The sequence below is a fragment of the Sparus aurata genome, chromosome 6, assembly GCF_900880675.1.
Source record: "Sparus aurata chromosome 6, fSpaAur1.1, whole genome shotgun sequence".
NCBI lineage: Eukaryota > Metazoa > Chordata > Actinopteri > Spariformes > Sparidae > Sparus > Sparus aurata.
Window position 1 is genome coordinate 10,425,701 of NC_044192.1, and position 15,326 is coordinate 10,441,026.

Sequence of the window (15,326 nt, forward strand, 5' to 3'; positions counted from 1 at the left end):
TCCCTACAAGACACACATAAATTCAAATATCTGTCAAGCTAAAAGAGCTACATGCTTAAATGTTACTTCAGCTGTCTGAGACACTGCTGATCTAATACATTCCTTTTAGTCTTACTTGTAGGCATTTGAATGTCCTCAATTTGTGTATGCATATCTTTGTTAATCCTTTGTATTTTCCTAAGAGCCAAGGATGCGCTGTGATTGGGTGCTTGCTGCCCCTTCAAGTGTATAAGGCCCATGACAGGATAAGATGAGATAATTCCACAGAGGGGAACATCTACAGCAACACAATATGAAGAGAAGTGCTCTCAACTTTCTGATTCTCACAGGTCTCTTTGAGGCCGCTCTCTGTGCCGACTATGGAACCGATCATTTTGTCGAGCATGATAAGACATGGTCAGACGCTCAAAAGCACTGCAGAGACCACTACACTGATCTGTCATCAATCAGCAACCAGGAGGAAGCGGACCAAATCAATAATCTTGACTCCAACGACGGTACACATGGCTGGATCGGTCTCTACAAAGATGCCAGTGAAACGTGGAGGTGGTCAGGAGGGAGTAAGGCATCGTTCTTCCCCTGGTCAGTCTTGCACACAGATGTCGGAGGCCGGTGTGTGGTGCGTTCAGAACATGGCTTTCACAAAAAACACTGTGACATTAAAAAGAAATTCTACTGTTTTAAAAGCAGCCTGATTCTGGTGCAGGAAAAAAAGACATGGGAGGAGGCGCTGCAGCATTGTCGCCGCCAGCATACTGACCTGGCCGGTCTGATCAAGGAGTCAGCTGTGGTTAAAACCCTGCAGACTAGCAGGGAAGCCAAGACAGACTATGTGTGGACCGGCCTGCGCTTCCTGGCTGATAAGTGGCTGTGGATGAACGGGGATGAGATGAGCTACCAAGCCTGGAGCCAAGGGAAGACGCCACAGTGCTCCAACAGGGGTCACCGCTGTGGGGCCCTCTCACTGAAGGGACAGCACTGGGTCAGCTGGGACTGTGCAGACACACTCAACTTTGTCTGCTACTAAAGCACTCGAGTGCGTCTTGACTTGCATGATACACGTCCGTGTGGTGCGTGACAGATTATATCAACGTACGTGAGCTTTCTTTCCAAGATAATAGAGAATATTCTTGTGTTATGATGGTGTGCTAGATTTTTATCAGAAAAGTAGATCAGGTAGTTTATTGCAAAGGTGAGGAAAAGATAAATAATCGTCTCCTAAGCTATTGGAAAACTGTATCTATATTGATCCCTGCTTAAGCTGTTAATGATGTACATCCTTACAAACACATTCAAAAAAGGTGCAATGTGTAAGATGTATATTTTATTTTCAAGAATATGTAACACTTTGTGACGTTTGTTGAGTTGTGTACTTACATTAAGCCCAAATTTTCAAACAGTGTGTCATAAAGATAGTAGAGAAAATACCATTTAGGTTTGGGTAATAATATTGAAAAAAAAAAAGGTGAAAATCAGAACAAGTCCAGCCATATTCACAGCTTTGGTTATACAGAGGCTAATGTACAAGACCGGATCTACAAAAGTTGCGGTGATGGGTTTTTGGTGAGCATCAAACAAGCGGAAGTCAACAACGCGACTGTTGGGTGTGTAGTCCTTCTTTTACAAACGTGTGTGTGATTCTCAGCAAAATCCCACTTGGTTTGAAAATATATATATTTGTCTCTCATCCTTCTCTACCAGACATATCTTTCCTTAAATAAGGCCCAGCGGTGGTCCACGGACAGGGGCTGGTCTAATCTCTGCCCATTGCATCTTTAAGAATTGAAATTGTGTCATGATTTGGATTCATGTGTTGCCCTGTCTTATGCCTGTTACTGGTGAATTATTCAATATTAAATAAAAATATTTAATTTGAAGCAATTTACTCATCCTTGGTGTAAATAACATAACATTAATGAAAGCTAACTTTACGATGTAATGAGTAAAAAGGGAATATCTAGATTACCAACACTGATGATCTACTCACGTGTTCACTGATTTACTGATATGACTCCTAATCATTATACACGAACAGTCGGACAATCACGTAATATTTGGATCTCCTTTTTGTTAAAATGCTGTTAAAATTGGTACATTATCGACAAGGCGACAACAAAGAATGGCTGCCGTGGTGGTTGGTGTTGTTGCTGCTATTACAGGCAGTAATGGTCCCGAGTGTTTTGGGACAACAAGGCCTCGCTGACCTCTGGACACCTTAACGGCCGAGAGGATTCAGTCACACCACACGGTCACAAGGTCACCTGTCATTCTTGGTGCGGATACTCTGGAGAGGGATTACGCGTGTGTGTGAAAAGCCTAACTGTGTGTGTGTGAGTGAAACTGACGTGGCCACAGCAAATTAACCACTGCCGTCATTCTAGCAGATGTGACCTCTTTTCTACCCTTGTTGTTACAGTCTGGCAGCCTGTACACGCGTGCTGCAACGGTCCACTGACCAAGCCCGCTGAACTAGAGGCCACCACCATCTTACAACTACTGCAGAGCCGAGTCGGTGCACAGGTCAGAGCACAGGTCAGAGCGGTGTTTGCTGATAGCAGCTCGGCCGTCGCTCTGAACATCGGCGGTATCGTTCCATCGCTGAGGATTATTCAAAACAACCACAGACATCTCAACCTGTGTGTTTACACCGACAGCAGATCTGCCTTCTGTTACACAATCAGGGGCTACAGCGTACGTACAGTCTCCATGTTTCACTATGCCTCCTTCCTATTCCATTCATTTTACTTTTTGGGGTTTAGTGCCTGCTTGGGAGCCAACAATAATACAAGCAGCCCTATGACTAATGACAAACTCTACCACCTGAGGTACTGCCTCAAACTTAACAAGACATGGAAATGTTACGAAACATCTTTCATTCAAAAAAAGCCAAGCAGCCTAATCTATCAGCATTGACAATCGCAATAATTTACTTTTTTGCTTCAATTTATCATTCTGTAAAATACATGGGTGACCAAAGTGTGGCCAGGGGGACAATGTCAGCCCACCGTAAGGTCTAATAAATAAATATATATTATTGTTATGTTTCCCCAGAAAACAAAACCTTAAGGACAAGGGTCACAGGTTGGGAAACTAACAAAGCACTGCACACATCACAAAAAGGGTTGAAGCAAACTGGTCCACTTGGTGTCTAAAAGGTGGCGGTAGGAATTAAACCCACAGCCACCCACAGATTCTATCAAAGTGATAGACAAACAAAAAAAACTCCGGACCCAAAAACCAAAAGGTGAAGTGGGAGTCACTGAGCAGGGGAACTGCAGCCATGAGGGAGAAACATCACAGGTGCACCCAAGATCTTCTAATTACCTGTGACCTAGATTTTGACAAATCTCTGTTCACATCAGGACTTTGGGGGATCTCTGATCTGTCCATAACATTACATTTTGTGAGGTAAAAAACTCTTTAAATACATAGGATCTGAAAGAACATGTTTTTTCCCCATCATATCTAGGAAGTCAGTCAGTTAGAAGACTACGGAAGCCCTGAGGCCAATTGAGAAAGAACTGAGGAAGGAAGATCTTGGAAAGACGTTGCTTTTACTCCTGTTCTTGAGTCAGAAACACAGGAGAAAACATTTTAGATGAAACTTGAAAAATATTTTACGTTTTTTCCCCCCCTTATTTGCCTTCAGGGCTTCCGTACAGAAACACTTCACATCATAACAATACAGCAGCCTATGGGTACTTACTTTTTGCCCTTGGTTTTCATTAGTTGCCAACATTTATGAGTTAATCTGAACTTTTTTTCATACTTTCCACTGCTGTACAAAAACAACCAGCAGACACTTAATTTGGATGGAGACACTTTTTAACCAGCAAGGCACAACCAATAACCAACGCTGCACCTCCACCTGCTGGGAGCGCTTCGTCATTTCAGCTGCTACGAACAACCACAGACACCGACACCTCCCTGAACAGCTGTGTTGACCGACCTCATGATGTCTTCTCACCAGTCTGCTTGATATTTAACCGAAACTACTCTCACTGTTGACATTTAAATCACCCTGGGCCCCACATTTCACCACACACCGGCTCAAACATGACGTGTACTCGCTTGACAGGCTGTGGGGAGCTCGTGGTGGCACACGTGCCCGTTAAATGTGACGTCATTATCTGTGATTTTTTTTTTTTTTTTTTTTTTTTTTAACAGCGGTCTGACTCAGGGGGCGACATCCCGCCAAAACGTGGGTGACGCGACGTAGCGTGCCAGTTACCGTAAGTGACAGTAAAGTGGAGCAGTGAGTCACGTCATTACCGTAAACACAGACAAGACTAACATTGAGGTACAACTAAGTTAAAGTGGCCTAAAATTAACATATCTATGGCTTTTCTTGACTTTTCTTTACTCTCTTGAGTCAGTAAATGAGTGCCACTTTCATAGCAGCTGACCTTTGTCCTGGCTTTGTCCAAAATACAAGATATAATCTAATTTCAGTAGGTTTATAGCTCTATTAGAGAGCATCTGAGAATCACAGGACTGACACAGAGGGACTTTTTCATTTTTTACAATCAACAAATCCTCCAGAAAGTGCCAAGTAGTTTAACTTCTGCTTAACAGTAGATTTTCTCTCTGTAACCTTTTCCCTGCTTGTAAACTAACCGCCACTCGAAATCTTTTATTCCGCCGGGGGTCGCTTTAAATTCACTATATATGTTTGTTTTTTGTTTTGTTTTTTTTGTTTTTATGTTTGTTCTTAATTTATTAATGATGATCAAACTTTTAGTAATATTTTCTATTTATTAGCTTCCCTTATCTAAATTAACTCATATTTTATTGTGTTTATCTATTACTCTTCTATCTTTGTGTGTGTGTGTGTGTGTGTGTGTGTGTGTGTGTGTTTGTGTGTGTGTGTAAGCCAAGCTGTCCAAACAAATTGCCCCTGTTGATATTAATAATGTTAAGTCTGAATCTGAATATTATTTGTAACACTATGTTATAACCCACATAGAATTCATGCTGAGGACCTAAAGTGTCACTTCCGGCACATTATAATACGGTGACACCAAGGGACATTTAAAAAGCATGCAGCCGCTCTCTGTGTACCATTTTCGGGGTGTTACACTGCCATCTGCTGGAGCAACATTGACATCGCAAGTCGGACGATTTTTTTTTTTTTTTTTGTCTTGTCACCTCTGAAATTGCTGCCAGATCTGTGGATTACAAAACATTTCGACATGGGACCCATAACATGAAGATCCACGGACCTTTGACAAAAAGGACAGTACATCTGTCTGTCATGTGGATATTATGACACCTAACATTTAACAGAGGCTTTAGCAGGAAGTCAGATGTAAGTATTAACTACAACAACAACAACATAAAGGATGGTGAGCTTGTTGGCCTGTGACCCATTTTAAATGACACAGTTACTTGTGTAACAATCAGAAGGGATGTTCATCCTGTATATCACACAAAAACAAAAATATTCTGGAAAATAAACTACTTAATATATATATATGTATTCTTTCTTATAATCCCCCGTGACCTACATCCGTATCCTATACATCTTATGTAACATCTCTTACGCACCCTGTAGGCTGTAACTGTAAACAGGCTGTGGTGCGCACCGCCTGTGTGCTCTAGTGAAGAAAAAATATCTATTAATTATTATTTTTTTCATTCTGTCATTGAAAAAAAAACAAAAAAGATGAATAATGGGCCCTCGGCACGACATCTGGTAGCTGCGTCAAAATGAGGTAGTTTACGGTAAAAACGGCGCCCATTACCATGTGATTTCACCGATGTTTGTAAACATGCGTCAGCCACATGTGATTGTGGCGATGAGAAAAGACTCTCCAGCCGCTCAGCCAACCAGCGACCGGGGGAGTGTCAGGGGCGGGGCCACCGTGTTGCGCTATGGAAAATCGTTAGGGGGATACACTGATAAACGTGCGCTCCCAGATTGAAAATAGCGACAATGAGGCTCAAACGGGAACCTGTGGTGGACTATCCATTCACCGAGAGGGGGGACCGGGTCTGAGGGGGACGCCGGCTGGGGAAACGGACGAGACCCATTCGGCACGGAAGGGAAACAAGGCTTGGGATAAACACGTAAGTTATTTATGTTATTATAAGGGCGAGAGCGACATAATGCTGCGTATGTTGCGTGGAGAATACCACTATGTGATTCATAACCCGCTCCGGTGCAGGGTGAGAAGGTAACAATCAAAGACCAGGAGCGCAGCTGTAAAAGTGTGCTGAGAGACTGATGAGAAGAAATGGAATTATAAAAAAAAAAGTCCAGTGTTTGTACGCAGGCAGGCGGGCAGGCAGCGGGGGCTTGTTGATTTAAAAGGTTGTTAACACTTTTTTCTTTTCTTTTTTCAAATCATGAGTGTTTCATCATCGACATGACAACAGGTAAATCAAACTGCGTCAGCGAGAAGGACCGAGAAGCCACATGAAATCCAGTGGGAATTTCCGCTGCGATGGTGAAACACGCAGCGACGGCGTGACGGCCGTAGTTGTTTCCCCGTCTGGATGCGAACTTGTGCCGGAAATTTTCATGTTAAAAACAAAACAAAACGAAGATGTAAACAAAGCGTGGAGTCGGCGGGGATGGCGTGTGAAGGAAGAGCTCGGAATAGGATGCTGCGCAAGAGATGGATAGTGCGTAATCCTGGTGTGGGAGAGGACGATATTACGCAGTTCATTTTGGCACGACCATTTAACACCTCGTGGCCTCTTTTTATGGCGTTGTTAGAAAAAACGCACACTTTTTTTGGAGGGGGGGGGGGGGTGGTGTGTGTAAAGCAGGATGAACATACTTTCCAAACATGGTTAAACACCGACGCGCGGAGGGGCTTCTTCTATTGTCTGCGTGATCGGAGAGGAAACAACAAAGTTTGGAGTCAAGTTGACGACACAGATGCGACACAGATTGTTCTGGGTTTTTTTAATCTCTCAGGTGTCAAACAACATTTGCTGCGTCACAGAGTTCCTAGGAGGTCCCTGTTAGTAATCTGGCTTTTTAGTGCGCAGTTGATATGATGAAAACAAGCTCTACTTCCCAAACATAGGGGGTGCCATTGAGTAACACAAGCCCTTGGGGCTGAATCATCTGCTGTAAAGGGATGTTGACATACAGGTATTCCTCATCTTCCCCCCCACCCCCCCTTTGGCCACTCACTGTATTCAGGGGACTGTTTTGCCTCATTTTGTCCTGATGACACGGATAAATGTGACGTGGTGACGTAACTTAAATAACCCCCGGCCTGCCTCTAACCGAGCTGTAGCTTTCTTGTTTTTCCCCTTTAACAGATTTGTCCCCCCTTTACTAGACCCTGTAATGCACACCTGTCAGGCCACAATGGGGATGCCGACACGCCTGATGCGATGACACACACACGGTCGTTGTTGACACGCTCCGCGGCCTCCCGTGCCTTCCTAATGACCCTCGGTGGCGGAGGGGAGGGTGTGGCGCCTCCTGCTGCCTACCTGCCAGCGGGCCCTTCTCGCCTTCTCGGAGCCATCGGGGTGAAAACGAGCCACACAGGAGGAGCGAACTCCCTCCCTGCCAAGTGGATTTGTTCAGTCAATGGGTGAATCAGCAGTCAGCCTCATGTGTTGCTAAACCATTGGCGAGGAGACGCAGAAGAGAGAGAGAGAGAGGAGGGAGAGGGAGAGTTAGAGAAAGGGAGGGGAGGGAAGGGGAGCCTCAGAAGTTTAATTATGTGTACTGAAAAGAAACTTGACTCCCGAGGGAATGTCACAATGGTAGTTTTGAAAACAAACAGGTAAAGGTCACGGGACGAAGTGCAAGCAGATCACTTGTCAGTGTCGGGTACGGCCTCGCAGCGGAACACTCCGGCTTATTTGCATTACTCCTAAAATATGACGAGCAAAATGTTTCCTCATCAGAGTGTGTTTCTATTCCACTGGCTGTGAGTAACACGTCCTCCTCAGTCATGCTGTTTACCAAGTCGTCTGAGGCATGACCAGTAAAACGAGTGACCCACTTTCGCAGACAAGGAAACGTGACCTCAATAGTTATTTTGCTGTTCTTTCAGGGAGGGGCGCTGCCTCTCGAGTCAAACAAACAGACGAGAGGGGCTAAATGTGATGTGGTCAACCCACCTTCATTCAGAGTTCCTAGAAATTTCACAATAAATGTTTGCATCCCTGCTTTTCCAGCTGGAGCCAGATGCAGTTCAGCAGATGCCGCCGGGGGGGCCAGAGTGAGACACAGCGACCGAGGAGAGGCGGTGCGAGCCCCGCTGGCGGATGTGTTTCCAGCAGGAGGGCCAGCATCACCTGTGGCCCACATCAAACGTCAGGGGAAAGAGGTGAGCGACGTGCCGCCTTTCAATACGGATCCCTCCTACACACAGATTAAAGAATAGGAGGTGGCACAGAGCCAAGAGATGACAGTGCTAAAATTAAACCCGGAGCACTGTGCTGGCCTCGCCGGATGACGATGATGATGATGATGATGATGATGAAGTATTAATAGGCAAGTGTGAGGCAGCATTCATTCGCAGGTATCATGAGCAGCCAGGCACCTGACATGCTGTAAGTAAGAGGGGCCACGAAGAGACCTACTGTGAGCACGAAGGCACCTCTCCTCACTGACGGTGATAAAGCTCTCGATATTCCTCTGTGGAGAGGCGTGTGCTAACCTCTGCCAGTGTTTCTTTAAGATGTACGGCAGGAGGTTTGGAGGAGCGAGACGGTTCGTTGTTGCTTCAGTGAGTTTTTTTTTTTTTTTTTTTGGTCCAAAATGACAGATAATCAATGGGGAGCACCGGCCAGGGCTTCGTCTGTCTTCCTGGAAATCTAACCAGCCCCTTAAATCTCTGTATGCACGCTTTTATCTCCAGTTATCCCCCGCACACACACATATATGAAGAAAAACAGCATTTATAAAAATATTCTGAGGATTTTGAGTCGATACCTGGTAGTTTTCCCCCCCAATTGTGCAAAATGCCGAGAGGTCGTTTTAATAAACACATTACCTAGATGAGCTCGCCCCTCTCACTCCTGATAAATTAGGACCTCTAATCTGTAAGAGGATTAACCACCTACCCTATTTGCACGTGCGCATATACACGCAACCCCACCCCATCCACCCCCTCCACCCCCCCCCACCCCCCCCCCCCCCCACCCCCCCTCCCACCTTCACTGTGAAGCACACACACTGTGACACACATACAGGCAGCTGGTTTTACGTCACCTACTCTAATATGCCACAGCCCAGTGGCACTTCCTGTGACATAATTTGGCCTCTAACAGTCGGCGCTGCCTGGCACACAGCGCGACGTGCTTACCTCATTCTGTAATCAACATGGACGTCTCGAACCTCATGAATAAGGAATATCTTGATGAATAACTTGCAGCTATGACTTCTATTGTAGTTTTTTTTTGTTTTGTTTTGTGGAGCGTCTGTAGCCGTGATCTGCTGCTTTAAGATGGACGGCGCATCCCGGTTTGTTTTTTTTTAGTCGCGGCGAATGAAACCAATTTTCGTTTTTCAAAATGGACCGATGCGCCTTTAACAGGCAGTAAACGGTCAGGTGACTTGGCAGGAAAAAAATGCTTTGATGCAGAAAGCAGCCTCTGCGCACACAATAGTCGGCGTAGTAAAAGAGAACAAGACGAGCCGGAGAGAGAGAGAGACAGAGAGAGAGAGAGAGGTAGACGCAGGGTTCACAAATAGCAGCGTTTCATGGGAGGAGTCGGGGTATTGAAAACAAGGAGAAGACGGATGAAAACAGTGTTGCGGCCTTCGTGCGCTGCACCGTCTGACTCTGTATTTATGTAAATACTGGGAGTGCTTGTTGAAAACCGGGGCTATTTTAATCTTCAGTTAAGGTCAGAGCACACGTCTGTGAACACAACAACAATGGTCATCACACATGCCCATAAATTTGACTATCGACGCCGAAAATAGCACAAGTGCTGTTTGTTTTACATGCCAAGAAACTAAACTAGCGGTGAAGAGGATTAGGGAGCGACAGACAGGGAAATTGTCCCCGAACGACACGTGAAGGTTTCGGATTAGTTGCTACGTCACCTTTTCCCATCGACAGGACAGCAGCGTCTGAGACACTGACGAGGCAGATGATGCCCTTTTTTTCCTTTAGTGCCTGACCCACAAATAGAATCCGGCGAGTTTTCCACATTAATTGTCTCTGTTTTGTGCTGCAGCTTCAAAAAGAAAAATCCGAACAGTCATAGTGACAGAGAAAAAGTCTCAAATGAGCTTTCTGTGGGCATACTGTGCCGCATGCCTCACAGGGATGGGCAACAGGGGTTCATACTAATGAATCCTTACCTATTTCAGGATCTGTTTTTTTTTCGTCTAGCACGACTTGGACACGGAGCGGGGCTGGATGCCTGAGGCATACCCAGGAGAGGACACAGTATCCTATTGTGCGTTACAAAGAAGTCTACAGGGAGCCGCGGGGAGCTGTTTTTCCCTGCGTATGATTCATAGACAGTGTTTGGTGGGGTTCGTCTCTGGTGCCAGTCTGCTGACGTGCCCTTTTCTCACACCGAGATCTCGATCATCTGATGCAAAGAGCCGAGATGCTGTGTCATTCTTCAAGGAGCGGGCCGTGACTCAGTGGTTCTTCTCATTGGTCAGTGAAGAGTCTGCGTCTTCCTCAGTTTCAGTTCCTTTTCTGTCCGTCGCCGTCCTTTCGAAAATAGCTCTGACTCTCGGCTCAGAGGAATAATAGTGGCAGATTAAACACCGGCCTTTGGAAAGTATCTCAAACTTGTCAAACGCGACCTTTACCTGACGACAAAAAACATCAGTTTTATGTCGACAAAAAACATCAGTTTTATGCCGTCGGTAAAAATTTGTGCATAACAGAACAGTGGGTTTTCTGTTTCTTAGTTAAATAACCAAAGGTTGAGACGATGGTTATCACACATTCTTTTATGCAATTTCAACACCACACCTTAACCCGAAGGCAGAGTTTTACACAAACTGCGGAGGTTTACACGGGCAAAAGCAAGGTTTGAAGTTCGTGTCTGGTGATCAGATGCCCACGAGGGAAACACATGTTGGTATTTGTTTTTCTCGGTGAAACGAAGCCGGAACAAAAACTACATTTGTTAATTGACCGTTTAGCACGGTTTGTGTCCATGCTACTACAGTATCTTGTCTCATATCATTTTTTTAATCTTTTTGTCCTCGTGAAACATGGTCCGTGCAGATGATAGATCCATCATTACAAAGCAAAGCAGTGAGTCTATTAAGCACTTTGGCGAGATTCTGGAAAATGACATCTGTCTAATAGCAAAATAAATGAGTATAAATCTCATTATGTTCCTTTGCACAAAGCGACTGTTCCCACTGATAAGATAAGCCACATTCACTGATAGTATTAAAATCATTTAGTTGGCAGAATGTTGATTTGATTTAGACAGTAATGTTCTTTTTTTTTTTTCTAATTGCAGAGGGCGACGCGGCTCCAGAAAGTGTTTTTTTAAAGGCATCCTCCCCAGGGAACTGGTTTCAGATGGTGTCTTAGAGTATTAAATCCCATCTAGCACCATTTGAAATCGGTGTTCTTGAGCGGGAACGGACTGCAGGAACGACGACCTCACTCACTTGACGGGTCGGGATCATTTGCGCATTCCAAGCCCCAACGTTCAGTCACGAATGTGTGAAAAGATGACAGTGACGTGTCCAGTGAGACTCCAGTGATCAGAAGAAAAGAAAGATAAGTCCAGCGTCCCTGATCCCCCTCTCACCAAGGCTGACCGTTTTCCTCTGGTGTTCAGAGTTTCCATCGTGTCTAGCACCATTTGAAATCGGTTACAATGTGGAGGGACTGTCAACAATACAGCTTTTTACCTCAACAGTGGCATCGTGACGTTCCTTAAAAGCACCAGAAGATGGCAGCATTGACCTGCCGTCCACGCTCTCATCCGAGACCACAGACAAGTTCTTTTTCAGAAGCACAGAGGCAGTGACGATTTAACTGATGACCCTGATCAGGTTCAAGAACAACCAAACAATTCCCTTCTGTTTGACTGTCTGCATGTTTTAAGATTACAGTCTCTGCTCCGACAATCAGCCCCTGTCGCCCCGGCCACAGTTATCTCGTCCTGTTCTCTCTTCAAGGAAAGAGATTGTCTGGTTTGATGCTTCAGTGGGTCAGAGGTTGTGTAGCAGACACAATTGTGTGATTTTCTTCCTTGTATTCAAACACAAATTCTTACCTCGCGCATGTTGTCCATACTTGATTTACATCAATAAAGCAAAACTGGTTTCAGTTGTATCACATTTCATTTATTAAATGCTCTCAGTTAAAGCAGTTTCCTTTCTCGCCCCTGAGTTTTATTTAAATGTTTTATAGAAATGTTAAAAAAAAAAAAACACTTTTTATTTGATAAAATTGATATTTAAATTCAGTATGTTTGTCTTCACCACTGCAGGTTGTCACTGAACCATTTCTGACCAGAACAGCGCCCACACCGGGCCCGAAAGTCAGTTAATTCAATCAAGCCTAACCCCAAAATCAAACTCGCTCTGTATCACCTAATTTTACACCGTCCTTAACTGCTTAACCACATTTCACTTGTAGACAACAGCCACTTAAATGCGCACTTTTCTTTTCATCGAGATCCAAGCAGCATACCTGAGAAATTGACAAAAGAATGTCGACGCCCTGTCTCGTGTTTAAAGCAAGTGAGAAAAACAATCCTGGGTCTGTCCCTTTATCCAGATCTGCAACAGCAAGCAATGGAGTTTTAATTCTAGGCTGAGATCCATCATCCATCCAAGTTTCACGGAAATCCGATTAGTAGTTTCTGTGTGATCCTGCTGACGAACCAACCAGCCAACCAACTAATGGACATGGGTGAAAATAAAGGTAGGTATAGGAGGTAATTACAACCTGTCGCACTCTAACCCACATCACAAAGGCATGTCTTTATATCTTTTGTCCTTTAAGTTCAATTTAATCATAGCATGTAATCTTTTGATCCATACCTGCCTGATGCTTTCATGAACCATTACATGGAGACTGGTTGAGGGAAGAGGGCCATTATAAATAGCCCGATATAAAAAAAAACCAAGCTTTTAACTGTCGACCCGGTTACCCTCCACGTTCGTCATGGCCGACATGCACATTAACGCAGCTGTCTTTTTGAATAAACCAGCGGAAAAATCGTAATTAAGAATTTATGAATGATTGACCCGCACTGTCGAGGTTAACAGCAGGTTAACAAAAAGAGCTTTTACACTCAGTTGTCGGTTTACGAGGTGCTCCCAGCCGTCCAATCCAACCGTCCTGTGATCAATTCTGGTTTCGCCATGTTCAGATTTATATTGAAACTGCTTTAGAGAGGTGTTCATCCAACCATATGATCGTTTTGTGAGTTATTGGTGCAATTGATCTGCGCTGCCTTATTCCAACACGTCTGTCTGTCCCATTTATATCAATGAGGGGTAGGATGAAAAACAGTAAGACCTTTCCCAGCGTCACGATATGTATTTGAACGTGAACAGATACGTAATATAGTCCTATTTCAGTTGATATTTGGAGCATTTTGCCGCTCTACTGTTGAGCGGATTCATTCACAGATTCGCAGCCAAGCAACGTTTGACATTGTTGAACCTCCAGAACCTTGAGAAGCCTCCTCAAGTGTCTCTGATGCTTGTCTGACATTTCCTCGTACTAGACAGGCCGTGTCGCCCACCAGAACTCTCTAATGTCTACCCTCTACCTGCTGACCTTCTCCAACAGAGGGAATAGTGTTATGGAGCACAGTCAAAGCTAAGTTTAAAAGGCACAACATGCTGAAATATTAGCCTTGAAAAAGAGGGCAGACATCTCTCTCCACCCCCGGCGTGACCTTATTTTTTATCTCTGATGTCTGCAGGAAGCCACCCTGGCAAATGTGTATAAGGATTTATTCATAGCAGTGTGTGTTGCTATATCAACATCAGCAAGAACACATCCATTCGTCAACCAACACACTTGCACTTTAGAGAGAAAATGAGTCACAAGGAGTGCCTCCATTAGCCATGACATCAACAGCTGTATCGTCAGATTTTGATCCACCCTGCCCTGCTTAGGCTTGCCGTGCCTGCCTCGCCGTGATGTGGTCACGTATGACTGGTATCTTTGGCTCAATGAAGTTACATTGAGAGTTTTCCTTTAACCTCAGCAGATGTGGGAGGAGGACCGGCAATTACAATTATGGATTGGTCACAGCAGGCCTGAATATTAGAAACACGAGTTGGGCTAAATATAGGAAAATCCTCTGGAGCAAGACTACGGGACTTTCGGGAGAAGAAATATGATTCTTACCGTCTTACAAATAAAAGTTGATTTAATAAGCGCTAATACACACCTTTTGTCTACTCGGTGCTCTCAGCTGAAGTTGGTTCTGTGCTTCTGTCAAACTGTGGTTATGTTTCGGTCCTGGTTTGTGTGACAGGTCATCCAACCACATCAGGAACCAGAAGAGTACAGTAGTTGATCCAAACGGCAGTGCTCAAACGCGAGGGGCGAAAAGCGGGCTGTCGTGGAGAGGAAGGTGTTCATAATGTGGCACACAAAGATGGACATAAATAGTTAGGTAAAGAACGGAAAATAAGAGGGCTTGAGGAGAAGTTCAAATCCCCCTTCCTTCCTCTGCACATCTGGCTGTGCGAAGTGAGCGCGAATACTTGATGGTTTGTTTCTGAAAGCTTCAGACCCCAGCCCCACTCGGACAGAAAACCACTACAGTCACAACCTGTTAGCATCTGTGTGTGAAGTGCAAAGCCTTACAAATGTCAGCTTGGTTAGGTTTAGGCAAAAATGCCATGGATGCCAGGAGGTATATGATGCGGTGGGAGGGATAAGACCAGGCTCCACTAGCTCCTTAATGCTGCATATGCCATTATTCTGCAATTAGTACTCAAACTGTAGCTGAAGGGGCTGCTCAGCAGAAAGGCTAACTTAAAACAGACCCTCGTGGTTTGGTCCTTCAAAACAAGAATCAGAAGGATTATTAATGCTGTCACTGTCAGCAACATGTTTACATCATAACTGTCAGTATAAGTTGTTTGACATAGAGGCTTTCATCATGTATAGTTCTTTTAAATGATGTTCTTGGCCTTAAGTTCATGTGTTCTTTAACTGAAGAAGGTCGCACGATTAAATATAATCATCCATATGTTTGAAGGTGCTCACGCTAAGAGCCGCTCTATTAAAAAAGGATGTAAACATTTACTTTGAGACCACTGCCACGCTGATGGTGGGGCACTCCGCTGAACATCTGGATCTGGTCTAACGCTGAGGCCTTTGGTGGGAACCGTTTATGTCTTGTTTGTCTTAAGCTGAGAGATCTCCATCCGCCCC

The 15,326-nt window shown here is 44.6% G+C and overlaps 1 long non-coding RNA gene across 2 annotated transcripts; it reads left to right on the forward strand.

The window, feature by feature from the left end:
• The first annotated feature begins 5,845 nt into the window (after positions 1–5,845).
• Positions 5,846–12,288, forward strand: LOC115582756 (uncharacterized). 2 transcript variants are annotated; one of them, XR_003984248.1, is made up of 3 exons: positions 5,846–6,069; positions 8,152–8,303; positions 10,323–12,288. It is a non-coding gene; the product is annotated as an uncharacterized LOC115582756 (long non-coding RNA). The 2 variants fall into 2 exon arrangements; XR_003984249.1 differs by having other exon boundaries at positions 11,425–12,288.
• The last annotated feature ends 3,038 nt before the right edge of the window (positions 12,289–15,326 follow it).